This window comes from Amblyomma mixtum, chromosome 10 (genome assembly GCF_055824585.1).
Source record: "Amblyomma mixtum isolate Tamu chromosome 10, ASM5582458v1, whole genome shotgun sequence".
Classification (NCBI taxonomy): Eukaryota; Metazoa; Arthropoda; class Arachnida; order Ixodida; family Ixodidae; genus Amblyomma; species Amblyomma mixtum.
The window spans coordinates 152,376,004-152,397,322 of NC_143021.1; the positions used below are offsets into that span (position 1 = coordinate 152,376,004).

General features: G+C 47.4%; 2 pseudogenes; both read right to left on the reverse strand.

Moving 5' to 3' along the window:
• LOC149327397 (MICOS complex subunit Mic10-like) overlaps positions 1-5,282 on the reverse strand; it is a 32,539-nt pseudogene extending 27,257 nt beyond the window's left edge.
• Positions 5,283-9,212: 3,930 nt separating this feature from the next.
• The window catches only part of LOC149327398 (uncharacterized), a 38,654-nt pseudogene continuing 26,547 nt past the window's right edge, over positions 9,213-21,319 (reverse strand).

Sequence of the window (21,319 nt, forward strand, 5' to 3'; positions counted from 1 at the left end):
AGGAAAAAAATGAAAGCAGGGAGACCCATTTTGTACGGTTATGTTAAATTCAGCATTCAGTACCTTTCCTCGACATTAATAGACCTTTTCATCACAAACATTCATGACTCAAAACTTATATCGGTGCCGTAAGCGCACACATAAGTGACCACTTTCTATATAAATATAAATCGTTACTGTTTCCGGAGAGTTTTTCTTCAGTTCCTCAACTCCTTACTTTAATGCAGCCGCCAGCAGTATTTTATCAGTAATCATTCGCCCGATGTGATAACAGTTCGCGCCCCTTTTTTCGAAATCTAGTGCAAAATATTTCTCCTAAGAACGTCTTCCCCAAACAAGAATGAATGAAAACACGCAGTTTCGACCACCTCTGTTTTGTCCACTCGTTCCTAAACCTTATTTTCTAACCAATCTTGAGATTAGATCGGAACACAAATAACCCTTTATTGAAGCAAGACACTACGTTCCGTTGTCTAGTTTCTAAGAACTAAGAACGGTTTTTCAGCCACATTGAGGTAACCACAAGTGTCACTACTCATATAAGGTAGACTCTCTAGTGCTCCTTTCTATTGCACTTAACAAGTGCACGCTTATTCTTGTGAAGCACACCCTGCACTGGCGCTTCTAAATTTCAGAGCCTCTTTAATTCTGTTAAATTCGTTTTCACTGCGGCACGTGCGAATTCATCGGCCTGCGTCTCGAACAACCCACGCGATCCATGCCAGCTTTTCGGATAATTTTTTACTGTTGGCCGGTTACCATTTCTTATTCATGCCTTTGCTGGGTTTTTTCCACCAGCTAAGGACATTCAGCTTCCAGTGTGGTATATGCCTCCAAAAGCATTCCTTTATGCTTGCTTAGTGAAAGGCCGGTGAGAACAGTTGCGTGTGTTGAGTGGATTAGTCTCGAAAATGTACAGTACCACAATTAATACTCTTTTTCGAATCTAAATCCAAATCATGTCATGAAAGCCGTATGGTTAGGCCTTAGGCGTTGGTATTGTTGAGGATTCTGATCTTTGTGTCGAGTGGTGTAGTAATGCAGTATACAAATAATTAGAAATAACAGCGCTTTTTGATGACCCGACTAATGATGAGACATACTCCCATGTCTAGTTCTCGGTCGCGTCTTCAAACAGAACGCTTATTTTGCATCAATAGGTTCCAGTCAGCTCGTATTATCCCTCTTGCGATCAAAATTCTACGCAACACACGCCTAAGTCTTCGCTTAGAAGCGTTAGCTATGAGAGCTTCAAGTGCTTACACCGGTGTACCCTGGGAACCTATAGATGATGATTATGATCAAATGTCTTCATTTGCACTAGTGAAAGATTCACGGGGAGCCGATTAGTTGAATCCTGACTACTGCTATACTCCTCTCCGTTCCACAGTTTGGGATCCTTTTGTATGCATCGGCGTCCAGGGGAAGATGTATGTCTTTCTTTTAGTATTCTTCCTTCTGGCTGCCCACTAAAGCCTCCCAGGACTCTATATTCCCCTTTTGCTCTTTGTAGCGAGGGCATGTCCACAGCATGTGGATTGTGTCTGCAATTTCGTTGCAGGGGTTACACATGGGGTCATGGATCGCCGGATGCCATCTGCTCAGTGCTACTGTGTTAGGAAAACCCTCCCGCCTGTAAATTTCTCCATATGACCTCTACCTTTTTCCTGATGCCTTTGCCTGCTCGAGGTGTAATATCAGCTCCTCATCCGTCTAAAGGGGCTCTCTCCTCGACGATACCGCACCGTGTGTGTCTTCGGGCCAATGTATGCGCTATCTCGTTTGATCAGAGGGCCTCGTGGGCCTCAGTCCAGACCAGGTTAATTATCTCTGACGTTGTCGGACCGGCAGCCAGAATTTTGACTGACGTGAGAGGTACCATGCCTGCGTTGTAGTTTCGGACAGCTCATTTTGGAATCGGTTATAACCACCCTCACGTTAGCCAATGCGCTGGCCCCAACTCAACAAACGGGGAGAAGACCTAATCCATACATCTGGAGATATTTCCTTTTCAGAAATATCCATTTAAGACGCAAGGAGCCCCATCTGCCTCACGTATTTTCCAATGCTATAGTTTTTAAACCGAATGCTTAATTACGGGACTTCGTGATTCAATCGCCGGGTGCCTAGTTTTGAGCTTTAGCTGAGTTCCCTATATGACATTTAGTTAATGGACGCCGGCCTGCAGCTCAACTTGAAAAAGTGGCGCTTTGCTCCTCCCGATATAACCAATTTAGGCAGCGCTGTGTCAAAGGACGGTATCCCTCTGGGCCGCGCTAGACATCGTGCTGTGACTGCTTTTTCAAAACCTACCTCCATTAAAGAACGACGCAGCGGCTTAGGCGTCTGTTCCTATTCTTAACATTTTATTAGCAACTTTTCTGTGTTTGTTTCCGCTTTATCTGAGGACCTTGGCAGCAACGTGGACTTGTCATGTTGGTCGCCAGCATGCGACGATGAATGCACCACCAAGCACACTCTCCTCACAGCACCAGCCATCCTGTGCCACTTTTATCTTAAAGCACCAACCGAAATACACATGGACGTCATTAGTATCGCCTCGGCGCTGTGCTCGCACAACACAAATCTGGTTTCGAAGAATGTGTATTCGCTTGCGCCAGCTGCACCCCTAATAATCCAACTACTCCGTCGCTGATAAAAAGTGCTTGGCCGTCGTTTTGACCTTCAGTATGTTCCGCCCTTACCTCTGTGGGCGTCTTTTTGACGTAGTCACCGACCATCATCCTCTTTGTTGGCTTTCTGCGTCTATACTTGTGTCTATAGTTCAGTTATTTTAACACATACATTTCAACAGTCAGTGGAGACAGGCACACTACCTGAACAATGGAAAATCGGGAAGATAGTTCCACTTCACAAATCGGGGAGCAAGACATCTGCTGCTAATTATCGCCTCATATCTATCACTAGCACATGTTGCAAACTGCTCGAGCATATCATATTCACTACACTTGTGAACTTTCTCGAAAGCAATTCATTTTTCTCCTCTGTACAACATGGTTTCCGGAAATCATATTCATGTGACACTCAACTAATTTCTTTCACAAACAGCTTGCAACATATACTTGACAGGTCATCAGTCGCTGATTGCATTTTTTTAGACTTTTCAAAAGCATTTGATAAGGTTTGCCATTACTTGCTTCTTCATAAATTACGTCACCTAAATATTGACAATAACTTGTTCAAATGGATTGAATGCTTTCTGACTAACCGTTCCCAATTTGTCGCTGCTAATGGTTACAACTCACCCTTTTTTAATGTACTTTCTGGTGTTCCACAGGGTTCCGTTCTTGGACCATTACTGTTCTTAATTTATATCAATGATCTTCCTTCTCATGTGTCCTCTAACTTACATTTATTCGCCGACGACTGTGGGATTTTTCGTGAGATTAAAAGCGATAACGATATCAACATCCTACAGCGCGACCTTACGGCTATAGTTAATTGGTGCAATCAGTGGCTAATGGAACTAAACTTTAACAAATGCAAGGTCTTGCGTGTATCCCGTTCTGCTAATCCGTCTCCCGTGTTCTACTTGAATGACATTCCACTTGAAAGCGTCAATTCTTATAAATACCCAGGCATTCACATTACTTCTAACCTATCTTGGAGGCTTCACATAGATTACATAATCAATAACGCTAACAAAACTTTAGGTTATCTGCGACGTAATTTTTCTCGCGCGCCTTCTTCTTTGAAATCAATTCTTTATAAAACATTAATACGTCCGAAGCTAGAATACTCACCAGCAGTCTGGGATCCTAGCCTTGACTACTTAATTACTTCGCTTGAACGTCTTCAAAATAACTCCGCTCGCTTCATTCTTTCTAACTATAACCGAGCAGCTAGCATAACGGAAATGAAAGCTAACCTGAGTCTTCAGTCATTGGCTTCGCGACGAAAAATTTGTCGGCTAACCCTATTTCACAAGTTATATTACCACCCAAGCCTACACAATAATTTATTTCATAGACCTTACTACTTATCTAGCCGCATTGATCATCCCCACAAAGTTACCATCCCATTATGTAAAACAGTTTCTTTCTTACACTCATTTCTCCCGCGTACTTCTAAGGAATGGAACGATCTTCCTGGTGAAATTGTATACATTACTGACGTAAATAACTTTCGCAAAGCTTTGGCTGGTGTTGTGTAAACTCTATCTTGTTCTGCACTAATGTATTTTGTCTAGCTAACATTGTATACACAGGACTAATCTTTGATGTACCCGTTTCCCTTTTCTCCATTGTTTTGTTCTATATTTTCTGCCCACTCCCCTCTGTAATGCCTGCAAGTCCCTGAGGGTAAAATAAATAAAAGAACCCTTCGGCCGCCTTACTCGATTGGCTCTCCGCCTCCAAGAATGCACCATACGCGTCGTCTACCGGTTGGTCCGGAAGCATAAGAACGCCAATGCCTTGTCCCGTTCCCCGCTACAGGCCGAGATTGATAGCCATCTCCTTCGTCGAAGCCACAGCGCCTTCGCTCACGATTAGCGACATGCCTTCAGGCCAGCATAAAGATCAATGGATGCCCGCCCTTCTCACCTTTCTCTCCGCTCCATCTACGGTTCCCGGATCTCGCGCTCTTCGCTGCCAATATTCACGTTTTGCCGTTCGCGATAGCCTGCTTTACCGGTGTAACTACGACAATGATGGACGTGAATGGATTCTCGTTATTCTAAGGCAACCTAGCTCCCAAATCTGCACCCGTTTCCACGCTGATCCGTAATGTGGTCACGCCGGAGCATCCAAGGCATACACTCGCATCCGCCTCAGGTACTAGTGGCGCAGCATGTAGAAATTCGTTCTCACGTACCCTCGCTCGTGCCCGCCTGCCAACGCCGTAAGAAACAGCCTCATCGCACCTCTGGTGAACTTCAGCCACTACCCTGTCCGTCTCGCCCCTTCGGCCGAGTTGGAATCTGTTTATGCGACCCTCTGTCGTACACTGCCCTCGTCAACCGCACGGTCATTGCTGCCATTGAATACAAGACCCCGTATGCTGAGACCGCGGCGCTCCCGGCTGCTACAGCTCGCGATGTGCCGTCGTTCATACTGCAGCGTTCATTCTCCGCCACGGTGCTCCTCGCGAACTCCTCAGTGACGGAAGACGTGCCTTCTTGTATGACATCGCGGAAGTTCTGCTTGCCGAGTGTGATTATAATTCATCGGACTACTTGTTCTGTCTACCATACACAAACATATGGCCTGACCGAATGTTTTAATCCCACCTTTGGTGGCATGCTTGCCCCCGTATCGCATGAGTCTACGTATCGCAAAATGAAGAAGAGACCTCTAGAGTTTGAAATCTCATACGGTTCGTCGATACAGCAACAGACACCAATTGCATTCTCCAACAAGAAATTGAGCCGACAATTTCGGCACTTTTGACGAGTAGCACGCATAGACGGAGTTGCTTTGCCAGCAAGTTTTTCTAAAGGTCATGTAGTTTGATGAAATGCAGATAAAATTTGCTTCCCAGCAGTTCCCAGGATAACGTCTTCTAGAATTCATAAAAAAAATTTAATGTAGGTATTATTACTCAAGCTGGACTGCATGCCTTTCACCAAATACGGAGAATAAAGAAAATCTTTGAAAACCTAACTGTTCAGTATCAGTTAACCAGCCGAGAATTTAGCACAATTCTGCTTTTTTCTGATAAGGCCACACTGCTTTAAGAGGACGTTTAAGGTCAGGAAGCACAGGCATTTTTCTCCAATATTGCAGATTGGTGGTTTCACCCAAGTCCTCTCTAGCAATGTCCGCTCCCAATACGTTCCCATGATTTGGCCGATTACATGCGGTGCTTGGGAGTAATATTGAATAGTTCACTGTCTATCTACCATAACTCTTAGGCTCCTTAATTATTGAAAGGCGTGTAGCCCACTAATATTGCGGGCTGGGCTCTATTATTTTTCTTTCCTTTTAGACAAGCCCACCTTAACAACTGTAATTAACATCGATAACATAAACAAAAAAGTATTGGCCAAGAGATACGGCGGTAAACGAGGTCCTCGAAGCTTTTCACATCGTAACAAATGGTGAAAAATGTCTCAGCACTCCGTCTATTTCGCTTTCACTGAGCGAAATCACGTTATTAAAAGGCCACCTATAATTGTTTTACTTGTGTCCCTAAGATGTATTTCAAGGCCAGAAATGTAGATTTATCTGGTTTTATGCTCACATTTAGACTGTGCTTTGTTGCCTTGCATGTAATGGTTGTTTTTCCGTACCCCATTCTTTTATCTGGTTTTCATTTTCACCTTTACTCTTGTTGATTGTTGTTACCATGCTCTCATGCAGGTTTTTCCATATGCCACACCAAGATTTTATCGCGTCTTCATACTTTTTACTCTTGTTGTTTGTAGGGACAATTGCATTATCACTTCGAGTATTTCTCAAGCTCTTAACTCTCGCTGATTTTTTGGTTGCTTGCTAGTTTTTAATCGTTTCCTTGACAACACGTTTCTGGGGACGTGCTGACTGAATGCTCTCACCTTATCGCCCTGAGAAACAGTTGCAAGTGTGCGCTTGTGTTGTCGACTGTGTTTCCTCGTTCTCCTGTCCTGTCCCGTTAGCGCAGTACTAATCTTTTCTGCGCCCCGCCGCGGTGGCTCAGTGGTTAAGGCGCTCGGCTGCTGACCCGAACGATGCGGTTTCGATTCCGGCCGCGGCGGCCGGATTTAGATTAAGAGGAAATTCTAGAGGCCCGTGTGGTGGGCGCTGTCAGTGCTCGTTAAAGAACCCCATGTGCTCAAAATTTCCGGAGCCCTTCACCACGGCGTCCCTAATAGCCTTAGTGTCTTCGGGACGTTAAACCCCAATAAACCAAACCTATTTTTTTCTGCAAAGAACCAACTAGCCCGCAAGAACGGTCTACTTCTTTAACGTGCCCTAACATCGCACAGAACTCCGGCCTCTAAAATTTCGCCTCGATCAAAATTCGGCCACCACGACCAGGATCGAACCCGCGTCCTTCGAGTCAGCAGCCGAGCGCGGTAACCACTGAGCCACAGCGGCGGATTCGCGTTGGAAAAGAGTCTACGAAAGCCTAAGACAGTTATGTACCTATAGTGTAGTCTTAAATATTTTACTCGGTAAGAAGAATTAAAAAGGTGCGAATGAACAACACTGGGTGAGAAGAGATGTGGAGAATCGTCCAACTTTAATCGGCTCCTGGTAATCGGGATCACAATAATAAAAAACTCCACTTGCTGAAATAGCTCGAAACGTGCAATCTACACAATGCAAAGAAAAGTGTAAAGAATGAGTAGAAATGATTATTTGTCAATAACTTTGTGGTGGTCGCTAGCTTTTAGTGGTGCGTCAGGGATAGCCCGGTTGTCGTCTGGATATATTGCGCGTGGTTTACTATTGCCAACCACGAAATATTGTGTGAAAACAGGCTTTTGCATGTGGTCACCAACGCCCCGTTCTTGAAAGCGCTATTAAAAGCGCGTTCCCTTTCCCTGCATGACTTGCGCCGAGATGTTAGCTGATGACGACAACGTGCAAAGACACCAACACCATGGTGGACGCCTTGATTCTGGATGCCGGAAAAGCATTCGATAAAGTACCCCACAAACGTCCATTTCTGAAACTCTCGTCTTGTCCACCAAAAAATTAGTCCTTAATTTTTAACCAACCGTTATCAATTCGAAGAAAATAGCAATGACTCCTCCCTCATGTCTGCCGTTATTTTAGGTGTGCCACTAGGCACAGTGCTCAATCCTCTTTTATTATTCAGTCACATTAATGATTTTCCAAATAACTACTCCTCAATTACGAGCGGATTCGCGGATGACTGCGTGATCGATCGTCCTTTTAGCAGCATAACCAATGCTAATGCACTTCACACCGGTCTTGACAGCATCCAAATTTCCTGCGAGAACTGGCTTATTTATGTCTTTAAAAATTGCGAGTTCGGGATCGCCCGGCGCAAGCTTTATTGACACTGTCAAGATGGCCGCGACACTCCTGGTCGCAAGTTAGAGATATGACGAGCGACGCACAAAATGCGTGAGGCGCAACACGTGGACGTCTGGATAACACGACAGTGGTGGTCCGTAACAAGTAATGCGGGAGCGCCACGGTAGTTAACGGGGGGCGTTTTGTCCGAGCCCTGTATAAGGATCAATACAGCGGCTCATAAATTTTTCAGACAGCCCTAGAGTGCGCACCAGTGTCCAGAGCAAAACCTTACCACCAGGGAAAAAAAGCGGCATGGTGGGTAAGGCATTTACAGTGTTTGAAGGAGGGCTGGGAAGCTTCTGTGTTCAATCGCGCAGGTTCCGGCATTGGGTGAGACGGGAAGTGAATTTTTCGTGGAAGGGTACTGAAGAGGGGAACGGGACAGAAAAGAAAGATGCTTTCATGACGAAGGCAGGGGTTTGGAATAAAAAAAAGAAAAATGGCGAGTAACGCGTTGTTCTTTGCAGCGCAGTATTGCAGGCAAAAGCAATGCAATGGGAGCACTTGGTTCCAGTCCGTATGGTCCGGTTGAATATTAGAGGAAACCATGTTCGAGAGGGTTCGATGGAAGTGCTCAGTGAGGCCATTGGTTTGGGGGTGGTAACGGATTGTAATTGGTGGGTGGTATTTAAGGCATGAGGAACTTGCTCCAAGATGGCGTAGATGGAAGCCTTGCCACGGTCTCTAAGGAGAACAGGAGCGGCTCCGTGGCGAAGTTGAACGGCGTGCAGAAAAAAAATGGCCTACTTCTGCAGCGGAGCATGAAGGAAAGGAAAAAAATGAAAGCAGGGAGACCCATTTTGTACGGTTATGTTGAATTCAGCATTCAGTACCTTTCCTTGACGTTAATAGACGTTTTAATCCCAAACATTGATGAGAGAAAACTTATATAGGGTGACCGTAAGCGCACATATCAGTGACCACTTTCTGATACCATAACTGACCCGTCACTCGTCTCTCACTCTCCAAGCTCAATAAGACATTTCAGAAAGAATAAGAGAGGATTATTTCAGTGTAGTTACACAGGTGCACATACAGTCTAGATTCGCTCTCAACCAGTACTTATGGCTCAAGCTGTGCGCAATATTTACATCTAGTGACACTTGAGAGCGCGTTTTTAGCGCAAACTGGTGCTAATGAAGTTTTTAGAGTTTTCCAGCCAGTTAAAATATCAACTTCTGTGACAGTGACGAGCTTGAGATACGACCGGTCAAGAGAGTCCTAGACCTGATCTTCCCTGGACTTGATCTCATCTTTAGTCTCAATTTTCTGCATGGAATTTTTCCGCACAGTTACTGCCTAGAAAGGTAAAGTATTCGCATGAAGGCGGTTACCGAGGGGAATTCTCTAGATACAGAAATATTTAAAATATACAAGTTGTTTTGCATAGGTCAGAAAAATTATTCGATTCTTGAGTGAAGAGCATTCAGTAACCACACAAGCACATTTCGGGTTTATAAATACGCGCTCTAACGAGACGGCCCTCTTCACACAGAAGTAAATATTGTCAGACGTGTTTGGGAGAGAAATATGCGCATTAAGCATAATTATAGACTTTTACAAGGCCTGAGACACCACCAATTACAACGCTCTTTTATGATATTTAAATCGTTAAGGTTTCCGGGGCGCTTGTCTTTAGTTGCTAAAATGCTAACTTTAATGCAGCCGCCAGCGGTGTTATCAATAATTATTCGTCCGATGTGATAACAGTGGCCGCAAGACGAGCGCCTCAGCTATGAGAAATCCTGTTTGATTGAAGCCCTTTTTTCCAAATCTAGTGTAACATATTCCTCCTAAAAACGTCTTCCCGAGTCAACAATGATTGAAAAGACGTAGTTACGACCACCTCTGTTTTCTCCACTCGCTCCTAAACCTTACTTTTCTAACCAATCCTCAGATTAGATGCCGGCACATAGAACCCTTTATAGAAGCGAGACTCTTCCCTTGTCTCGTTTCTAAGAACTAAGAACGGTTTTCCCGCCACATTGAGGTAACCACAAGCGTCACCATTCATATAAGATAGATTGTCTAGTGTTCCTTTGTGTTGCACTTAACAAGTGCGCGTTTATTCTTGTGACTCACATCCTGCACTGGAGCTTCCGAATTTCAAAGCCTCTTTATTTCATTTTGTTTTCACTGTGGCACGTGGGATTTCACCGGCCTGCGACTCGAACAATCCACGCGATCCATCCCAGCTTTTCGCATAATTTTTTTTACTGTTGGGCCTGTTACAATTTTTTTTCATACCTTTGCTGGATTTTTTCTACCAGCTAAGGACATCCAAATCCAAATCCACTTTATTTCCAACCTACAAGTTGGGGGTCCCCCAGGCAAAAAGCTGTCTCAGACAGCTTGACTGGGCCCTGGGGGCCTACAGGCAGCATCATGCAGTGGACCTCACAGCACTGTAAAAATGAATATGAACATGGAAATGCAGTGCTTACATTTCCTAAAAAATTACACACACAACAGATATCAAGATGAATATGAACATGAAACTTACAAACACCATATACAGTGTTTACACTTCCTGAAGAGGTATACAATAATATTTCAATATAATATATTTGATTTCAATACGTTTAAAAAGAAACAAACCAATGCATGCTAGCACATTATGATGCAAACAAAAGTTAAGGCAGCGTCACGCAGTGGACCTCACAGCACTATAAAATTGAATATGAACATGGAAATGCAGTGCTTACATTTCCTAAAGAATTACACACACAACAGATATCAAGATGAATATGAACATGAAACTCACAAACAGCTTACAAACATCAGTTTTCCGCCGGACGAGTAGTGGTGTCAGTTCATTGGTCAGTGTCATTTATTTGGATTGCAGTAATATTCATTGACTCATCAGAAAATTTGTTAATTCGTATCTAAATGAGCTAAGTGGGGCTGTAAAATCAATGTGGGGTTTAAGTTTATTATAAAGTGATGGTATGCAGAAGTCAAGTGTGGACCGGCCATAATTAGTTCGTGTACGCGGCACTCGTTTTATTTCCCTACGTAAGCTGTAAGCATGCATGGGACGGTGTGCATCGTTTGGAAGCTTATGCTTATGCATATACAGAGACAGTTTGTAGTCATATAGCTTAGATGCTTTAAGCAGATTATGTTTAGTAAACAAGGGATCAGTAGATAGCTGGCTAGGGTTTCCATAAAAGTTCTCAAGAATTCGTAGCACTTTTTTTTGTAGTCGCTCCAGTTTATTGCAATTATGGATGGTTGTAACTCCCCAAACTAAGATGCAATATGAAAGACGAGAGTAGAAGTTAGCAAAATATATTGCTTTCCAGTGCGGTATATGCCTCCAAAAGCATTCCTTTATGCTTGCTTAGTGAAAGGCCGGTGAGAACAGTTGCATGTGTTGAGTGGATCAGTCTCGGAAATGTACAGTACAAAACTTACCAGGATACTCATCTTCGAATCTAAAACCAAATCCTGTCATGAAAACCAGAAAGTCAGGCCTTAGGCCTTGGTATTGTTGAGGATTCTGATCTGTGTGTTGAGTGGTGTAGCAACGCAGTAAACAAAGAATAAAAAATGCTGTGCAAAGACGCATTCATGCATTAGAAATAACCGCGCTTTTTGATGACACGACTGAGGATGAATCATATTCCTTCGCCTCGTTTTCTGTCGCGTCTTCAACTAGAAAAGTTATTTGCTTCCCATCAATAGGTTCCAGTCAGCCCGTAGTATCCCTCTTCCGAAAAAAGTCCGCGCAACACTGCCTCAGTGTTCGCTTAGAAGCGTTAGCTACGGGACCTTCAAGTGCTTACACCCGTGTGCCCTGGGAACCTGTAGATGACGATGCTGATGATCAAATAACTTTATTTGCACCAGTGAAAGAATCACGGGGAGTTGAATAGTTGAATCCTGACTACCGTCATACTCCTCCCCGTTCCGAAGGTTGGGATCCCTTAGTGTCTATGGGTGTCCAGGGGCAGATGGATGACTTTCTTTTGGTCTTCTTCCTTCTGGCTGCCCACTAAGCCCTCCCAGGACTCTATATTCTCCTTTGGTTTGTTGTAGCTAGGGCATGTCCACAGCATGTGAATTGTGTCTGCTATTTCGTTTCAGGGTTTACCCCTCGGGTCATCGATCGCCAGATGCTATCTGCTTAGTGCTAGTTGGTTGGGAAAAACCCCCCGCCTGCAACTTTCTTCATATGACCTCTTCCCTTTTTCTGATGTCTTTGCCTGCTCGAGGTAGTGTCTGTCTTCCTCATCTCTAATGACTAAGATATCTTTGTGCGTGTTCAGCTCCTTATCAATCTGACGGGGCTCTCTCCTCGACGAGACCGCATTGTGCACCTTCTTGGGCCAATGTATGCGCTATCTCGTTTGATCATTCGATCAGTCCAGATTAGGTTCATTATCTCTGACGTTCTCGGACGGGCAGCCAGAATTTTGATTGCTTCGAGTGCTACCATGCCTGCGTTGTAGCTTCGGATAGCTCATTTTGGAAGCGGTTAAAACCACGCTCACATTAGCCACTGCGCTGGGCCCAGCTCAGCAAACGGAGAGAAGGCCTAATCCAAGCATGCGCAGATATTTCCTTTTCAGAAATATCAATTTAAGACGCAAGGAGCCCCATCAGACTCACGTATATTCCAATGCTATAGTTTTTTAAACCGAAAGCTTAATTACGGGACTTCGTGATTCGATCGCCGGGTGCCTAGTTTTGAGCTTTAGCTGAGTTGCCTACATGATATTTAGCTAATGGACGCCGGCCTGCAGCTCAACTTGAAAAAGTGGCGCTTTGCTCCTCGCGAGATAACCAATTTAGGCAGCGCTGTGTCAAATAAGGGTATCCCTCTAGACCACGCTAGACATCGTGCTGTGACTGATTTTTCAAAACCTACCTCCATTAAAGAACGACGCAGCGGCTTAGGCGTCTGTTCCTATTTTTGGCATTTTATTAGCAACTTTTCTGTGTTTGTTTCCGCTTTATCTGAGGACCTTGGCAGCAACGTGGACTTCTCGTGTTGGTCGCCAGCATGCGACGATGAATGCACCACCAAGCACACTCTCCTCACAGCAGCACCCATCCTGTGCCACTTTTATCTTAAAGCACCAACCGAAATACACATGGACGTCATTAGTATGGCCACGGCGCTGTGCTCGCTCAACACAAGTCTGGCTTCGAAGAATGTGTATACGCTTGCGCCAGCTGCACCCCTAATAATGCGACTCCAACTACTCCGTCGCAGATAAAAAGTGCTTGGCTGTCGTTTTGGACCTCGGGAAGTTTCGCCCTTACCTCTGTCGGCGTCCTTTTGACGTAGTCACCGATCATCATCCTCTTTGTTGTCTTTCTGCGTTAAAAGAACCCTCCGGTGACCTTACTCGATGGGCTCTCCGCCTCCAAGAATACACCATATGCGTCGTCTACCGGTCGGTCCGGAAGCATCAGAACGCCGATGTCTTTTTCGAGCTACCTGGTATAGGAACAGATTGACAGCCTCTCCAACCATGAAGTCAGTGCGCCTTCACTTACCATCAGCGACATGCCTTCAGAGCAGCATAAAGAGCAATGGGTGCCCTCTCTTCTCAGCTTCTTGTCCGCTCCATCTACGGTTCCGGCATCTCACGCTCTTCGCTGCAATATTCACATTTTGCCATTCGCGATAACCTCTTTTATCGGTGTAACTACAAGCCTGATGGAAGGTAATAGATTCTCGTTATTCCAACGCAATCTAGCTCTAAAATCTGCACCTGTTTCCACGCTGCTCCGTAATGGGGTCGCGCCGAAGCATCCAAGGCATACACTCGCATCCGCCTCATCGCATCCGCCACTCGCATGGTTGGTTGGTTTATGGGGTTTAACGTCCCAAAGCGTCTAAGGCTATGAGAGACGCCGTAGTGGAGGGCTCCGGAAATTTCGACCACCTGGGGTGTTTTAACGTGCACTGACATCGCACAGTACACGGGCCTCTAGAATTTCTCCTCCAAAGAAATTCAACCGCCGCGCCCGGGATCGAACCCGCGTCTTTCGGGTCAGCAGCCGAGCGCCATAACCACTGAGCCACCGCGGCGGCTGCCACTCGCATCCGTCATTGCTGCCATTGATCACATTGCCAGGTATGCTGAGACCGCTGCGGTCCAGGCTGCTACAGCTCGCGATTTGGCATCGTTCATACTGCAGCGTTTTATTCTCCGCCGCGGTGCTCCCCGTGAACTCCTCAGTGACGGAGGACACGCCTTCTTGAACGACATCGCTCAAGCTCTGCTTGCCGACTGTGACTACAATTTATCGGACTACTTGTACCGTCTACCATGCACAAATAAATGGTCCAAGGAGATGCTTTAATCGCACCTTTGGTGACATGCTGGCATGTACGCAGCTGCCAACCACACGAACTGGGAGCTCGTTCTACCCTATATCACGTACGCCTGAAACTCTGCCACACATTCTAGCATCGGCTTCTCTCCACTTTTTCTGCTTTACGGCCGGCGTCCATCCGCTCCCATCAGAACAGTTCTCCCCTACCGCCTTTCCGCATTTGAATTTACAACTGTCTCTTAAGCTGCCCAGCACGCGGAACTCTGCCGCCAGGTCTAACGGTTGCTAACGACATGTGCTCAGGGTGCCACAACACAGCCATGACGAAGACAAGCTTGCACCGGCCTTTCCACCCGGTTCGCTCGTGTGGCTGTGTATTCCTCTCAGTGCTCCCGGCCTCTCCAAAAAACTGATTTCAAAATATCATGGCCTCTACCACGTCCTGGGATGCACATCCACAGTTAACTACATCACTGAGCCACTCATGCCCTCTGCCCATTTTCACTGCTGTGCCCGCTAGGCTAAACATGTTCAACGCCTGCAGCCGGTTCTATTGTCGGCACCATGAGTCGCCAGGATGGATCCTTTTTTCTCCGCGGCCCTTGCGAAGAAAGTGGGCATTGGCCCAGCACCACTGCCATCGCTCCGAGGAAGAACCTGTTCAGCCTGACCGACGGCCGACCGCCACTGCTTCACCGCTGCTGCGTTTGTAACGGTGGTTTACTTGGCAACGCGGCTTTCCTCGTCCTCAGCATCACCATGTAGACCACTTTTACAATTTATTCATTTATTTATTTATAGATTGCAGCCTCTAGCGAGGAAATTTCAGGAATGGGTTGGAATCAAGTAACAATACAAAATAACCAATGAAAACAATCACACAGGAATAGGAATAGGCTAGTCAGAGTTCTAACGATAACGATGGTATGTTATCCGCTAAGGAAGTCAAAACTTCAATGGCATGAGGGAAAAAGCTATACTCAAAGAAGCAAGTGCGGGTATAGAAAGCGAGGTACAGGGTCTGTTCCGAAAGTAGTAGGACTGATTTTTTCTATATTTTATTCATGATAATAGTACAAATAATTAGCATTTTTCAAAGGAGCACCCTTCCGCACCTACACACTGCTGCCAATGCGTTTTCCAGCTTTCGCACACCTCCAGGAACGCCTGGAACGGAATGCTGTTTAGCTCCCTCGTCACGGCCTGCTGAACAGCCTCTACCGATCCGTGATGCTTCTCCTTGAGCATCGACTTTATTCTCGGGAATAGAAAAAAGTCTCGCTGGTTCAAGTCGGGGCTCTAGAGGGGGGGGGGGGGGGGAAGGCGAGGCAGCGTTGCTACCTTGTGCTAGGCAAGATACTCTATTACGAGGAACCCTGTGTGGCTTGGAGCGTTGTCATGGTGCAGCCGCCATTTGTTGGCGATGGCTGGACAGACAGGAACAATGCGTTTTTGAAGTTTTCTGAGGATTTCCACGTAAAACAACTGCATTAACTGTTTCTCCGGATGGTACGAAGTCTTTGTGGGTGACTCCATGTCGATCAAAAAAGGGAATGAGCATGGACTTTTGCTTGGATTTGCTCTTTCCCGCTTTCTTGGGACGTGAAAAGAAGGGGTGGGCCATTCTGAGCTCTGCCGCTTGCTCTCCATGTCGTATTCAAACACCCACGTCGCGTCACAGGTCGCTATCTTATGTAAAAAATCGGGGTCGTCATTCACGTCATGAACAATATCCTGGCAGATCGCTTTCCGGCTGGCCTTTTGCTTCTCTGACAACACTCGCGGCCACCAACTCCGCGCACACTTTCCTCATGGCTAAGTTTTCTGTCACGATCTCAAAACCTTGGGTTTTAGGAATGCTCAGGTCATCAGCAATCATTCTAATACTCCTTCTACGATCACTGTTAAGTAAATTTTTCGTCGCGACACATTTTCGTTGGTCTTGCTGGTTGATGAGCGCCCGGAGCGGTCGTCGTCTTTCACTCTTTCCTGGCCTTCTTGGAACAGCTTGTGTCACTCAAAAAGCACCTGATCTACCCATGCAGCGTCACCGTGGGCCTCCTTATTTATGTCGTGAGTCCCTTTGCCCGTTTCATCAAGGTTTACACAAAATTTGATCGCGTATCGGTGATCCAGTAAACGCTCTATGATTCGGCGTGACGAGACGTTTCGACAGAGGTTCACAGTACAAGCCACCTGCACTCTTCAACGGCCGAGAGCCGACTGCTGATTTATCCGAGCATTCCCAATATCCCCTTCAACGATCCTCCATGCGCAGATTGCCTCTCGTCCGCCTGTTCGCACAGGAAAAAACCAGTCGTACTAATTTCAGAACAGACCCTGTATGTTGGACCTCGCGGCTCCTTGTAAAGGAAAGAAAAGCGAGGTGTATTGACAAAGCCGTAAATGAATTTAAGGCTTTCAAGACGACGTCCATCGGAATAGGCGTTGTTTATCGATTGATCGCATCCACGCTGTGCCGACTCCGCGCTGTTCGACAATGTTGTGGCAAGTTTGCGCGTGTATTTCGAAAGATCCATATCAGCTTTAAATTCTGTGCAGCGGAGAGCGGCAGGCATACGGTTCGCCGACCCCTAAAAATGATTGTTGCTTTCGCTGATACCGTGTGATTGAGTTCTTTGTGGGAGCAAGTAAGCCTAAAGAAATGTTTGGTTGGACGCCCGATTCCCTGTCCCCTGCTCGCTGGACTGCCGTCACTGCTACTTGACAATATTGTCACGTTGTAGTGACGGCAGTCCAGCGGTCAGGAAGACAGCAACAAAGACTTTCAAACGAAGCTCTTTATTTGGGCTGACTTGCGCCCTCAAAAGAACTGAATCACTCGGCGGCGGCGTAAGCAACAGGCGTGCTCGGCGGTCGTCGAACTACGAATGCCCACTGCTCGCGGCATCATTCAATTTAAAGCCGGCAAGGAAACTTCGAGATAACAGGCCGAGATCATCTAGATTAATCTGGAAACGCGTAGATGCAGCTGTTCATGGCTGTGAACAATCGAGATTAGGCCGGTCGCTTCTCGCGTCACAAACAAAAATGATAACACCCCTTTCATGCGGCCTTGCGCGAACGAACAGACATTACAATGGTACGTGGCATTACCCCCCTCCCAAAGAAGCATCGTCTCGATGCTTTAAAATGAAAATAAGCACGGATAATGCAAACTTCGAGTCCTTTAGCGTTCATAATAGGGTTTAAGACGTACGACATGTACGACTTCCGGGCGTGTGCGTCGTCGCTGAGATGCTGTCGTTCCGTCGGGGATGACTTCATAGTCCAGGTCACCGATGCGGCGGAGAACCCTATATGGGCCAAAGTAGCGTCGCAGCAACTTTTCACTCAATCCACGGCGGCGAATTGGTGTCCATATCCAAACACGATCACCTGGCTTGTAATGCGTGTCTCGTCGGCGCAGATTGTAGCGTCGGGCGTCGGTGCGCTGCTGGTCTTTTATGCGAAGCCGCGCAAGTCTTCGGGCTTCCTCGGCGCGATGGAGGTAGGCGGCGACGTCGAGGTTGTCTTCGTCTGAAGCGTGCGGGAGCATTGCGTCGAGTGTTGTCGTGGGCTTCCTGCCGTATACAAGCTCGAATGGGGTAGACCGGGTTGTCTCCTGGACGGCAGTGTTATAGGCGAAGATAACGTAGGGCAGAATGGAGTCCCACGTCTTGTGTTCGGCGTCGATGTACATGGAGAGCATGTCTGCGATGGTCTTGTTCAGACGCTCTGTGAGTCCGATGGTTTGTGGATGATAGGCAGTTGTCCTCCGATGGCTTGTCTGGCTGTAGTTTAAAATGGCTTGCGTCAGCTCCGCTGTAAATGCCGTTCCTCTGTCCGTGATGAGTACTTCGGGGGCGCCGTGTCGCAGGAGAATTTGTTCGACAAAAAATTTTGCAACTTCTGTTGCGGTACCACTAGGCAACGCTTTTGCTTCGGCGTACCGGGTCATGTATTCGGTGGCCACGATGATCCACTTGTTACCTGATGATGAAGTCGGAAAGGGGCCGAGCAGGTCCATCCCCATTTGCTGAAGGGGCTTAGTTGGTGGTGGTATGGGGTTCAGGAGTCCGGCTGGTCTAGTCGGAGGCGTTTTGCGTCGCTGACACTCACGGCACGTTTTCACGTAATGGGAAACGTCCGTAGCTAGCCGCGGCCAATAGTACTTCTCCTGGATGCGGTGCAACGTGCCAGCAATCCCGAGATGCCCTGCAGTCGGCTCATCATGACATGCCTGCATAATTTCTTGCCTGAGATTTTTGGGCACGACAAGAAGATGCACTGTCCTGTTGGGCGCGAAGTTCTTCTTCAGGAGGACATTATTGTGAAGGACGAAGGACGACAGTTGGCGCTGGAACCCTTTGGGAGGCGATGCGGTCTTGCCTTTCAAATAATCAACTAGGCTTTGCAACTCAGGATCCGAGCGCTGCTGCTGCGCGAAACTGCTGGCGCTTACCGGTCCTAAGAAAGCGTCGTCGTCTTCCTCTTCCGGTGCTGCGTCTACGGGGGCTCGCGATAAGCAATCTGCATCGGAATGCTTGCGGCCAGATTTGTAGACTACATTTATGTCGAATTCTTGAAGACGCAGGCTCCAACGAGCAAGGCGGCCGGAGGGATCTTTCAAATTGGCCAGCCAGCACAGAGCATGGTGATCGCTCACAACCTTGAATGGTCGTCCGTATAGGTAGGGGCGAAATTTCGACGTGGCCCAAATAATGGCGAGACATTCTTTCTCGGTCGTCGAATAGTTGGCTTCGGCTTTCGACAGTGAACGGCTAGCGTACGCGATAACTTTTTCCTCTCTACCATTTTTCTGAACGAGCACGGCTCATAAGCCCACACTGCTTGCATCTGTATGGATTTCGGTTTCGGCGTTTTCATCAAAGTGCCCGAGCACAGGAGGGGACTGTAAGCGGCGTTTTAGCTCTTTGAAAGCTTCCTCTTGCGGCATTTCCCATTTAAAAGGCACGTCCCTCTTGGTAAGCTGGGTCAAAGGTTCAGCGATGCGCGAAAAATTCTTGACGAATCGCCGGTAATAAGCGCACAATCCAAGAAATCTGCGTATAGCTTTCTTGTCATTAGGCTGTGGAAAGTCTGCGATCGCAGCCGTCTTCTGGGGGTCTGGGCGAACTCCATCCTTGCTTACGACGTGACCAAGGAAGAGCAGCTCCTCGTAGGCGAAGTGGCACTTCTCTGGTTTTAGTGTCAGGCCTGAAGACTTGATCGTTTCCAGCACTATCTGAAGCCTTCTGACGTGGTCTTCAAAGCTTGAGGAGAAGACAACAACGTCATCTAAGTAGACTAGGCAAATCTGCCACTTCAAGCCTGCGAGCACCATATCCATTACTCGCTGGAACGTCGCTGGGGCGGAGCAGAGGCCGAAGGGCACCACCTTGAACTCGAAGAGTCCGTCTGGCGTGATGAACGCAGTCTTCTCGCGATCTCTTTCGTCGACTTCAATTTGCCAGTATCCGCTCTTCAGGTCCATCGATGAGAAGTATTTAGCGTTGCATAGCCGATCCAATGTGTCGTCGATGCGGGGGAGGGGCTAGACATCCTTCTTCGTAATGCTGTTCAGGCGGCGGTAATCGACGCAAAAGCGAAGGGTGCCGTCTTTCTTTTTCACTAGGACAACTGGTGCTGCCCAGGGGCTCCTTGATGGCTGGATGACGTCGTCACGTAGCATTTCCTCTACTTGTTTGCGGATAGTTTGGTGTTCTATCGGCGATACGCGGTAGGGGCTCTGCCGCAGTGGTCGGGCGTGTTCGTCTGTGACAATGCGGTGCTTGGCAAGCCGGGTTCGTCGCACGTTCGATGTTGATGAGAAGCAATCGCTGTACCTTTGAAGAAGACTGTGTATTTGGTTTTGTCTGCTCCGGGGTAATGCCGGGTTGATGTCGAACGTGGGTTGATGGCCTTCGTCAGATGGTTGTGCGGGTTGGTCGGGGAGGGCAGATATGTCTCTTATGGCTGGCAGCTCGTCGAGAAAGGCAATCGTCGTACCTTTGTTTAGATGCCGGTATTCTTCGGTGAAGTTGGTTAGCAGCACCTGGGCTTGGCCATTCCGGATTTGGGCGACTCCCCTTGCGACGCCCAGTCCTCGATCAAAGAGTAACTGGGTGTTCCCCTCGACGACGCCTTCGGCAGTTTCGACGTCTCCAGTACCTATGCAGGCGAAGACACTTGATCGGGGCGGCACGCTCAGTACTTCGTCAAGGACGTTTAAGGCAACGCGATGAGTCGCTGTCGTCGCTGCAGATATGGCTTTGTCCGTAGAAAGCTTGATCGACTTGGATCGAAGGTCGATGATCGCCCGATGTTCATTCAGGAAGTCCATTCCTAAAATCACGTCTCGCGAGCATTTCTGTAGGACCAGGAAGGTTGTAGCATAGGTTCGCCCATTTACTGTAACTCTCGCGGTGCAGCGTCCTGACGGCGTAATAAGGTTACCACCTGCGGTGCGGATCAGCGGGCCGTCCCAAGTTGTTGTCACTTTCCTGAGTCGGACAGCGAGTGGCCCGCTCATGACTGAGTAGTCCGCTCCCGTGTCGACCAAGGCAGTAACCGCGTGACCGTCAACCGTAACTTCAAGGTCACTTGTTCGCGTTCTCGTATTGCACGTTGTCTTCGGTGTCCGATCTCGGCTTCGTCGAGTAGTGGGGCTGCGGTGGGCGTACTCCGACGTTACTTCACTGGGCAGCGGTAAAAACTTCAAGTCTGGCCGCGTCGTCGTCGTCGGTGTTGTCGTCGTCGGTGTTGTCGTCGTAGTCGAGGTATGGTCTTGAGTAATCGTCGATGGAGGGTCTTTGTCATTGCGCTTAGAAGCAACCTCACCTCCAGAGGCTGCTTTATTCAGTTTAACCTTCGGGGGCTGGGGGAGCGTCCACGCACGGCGTAACCTCGGTTAGGAGATACAAAGCGTGGTGACGATGACGACGGAGAACGTGACAGGCGGCTCGGCGATGAGCATCCTTCCCGACGCAAAAATTCCTCGATTTCGGCTGGTCGCTTGCCGGGTCGGGGTC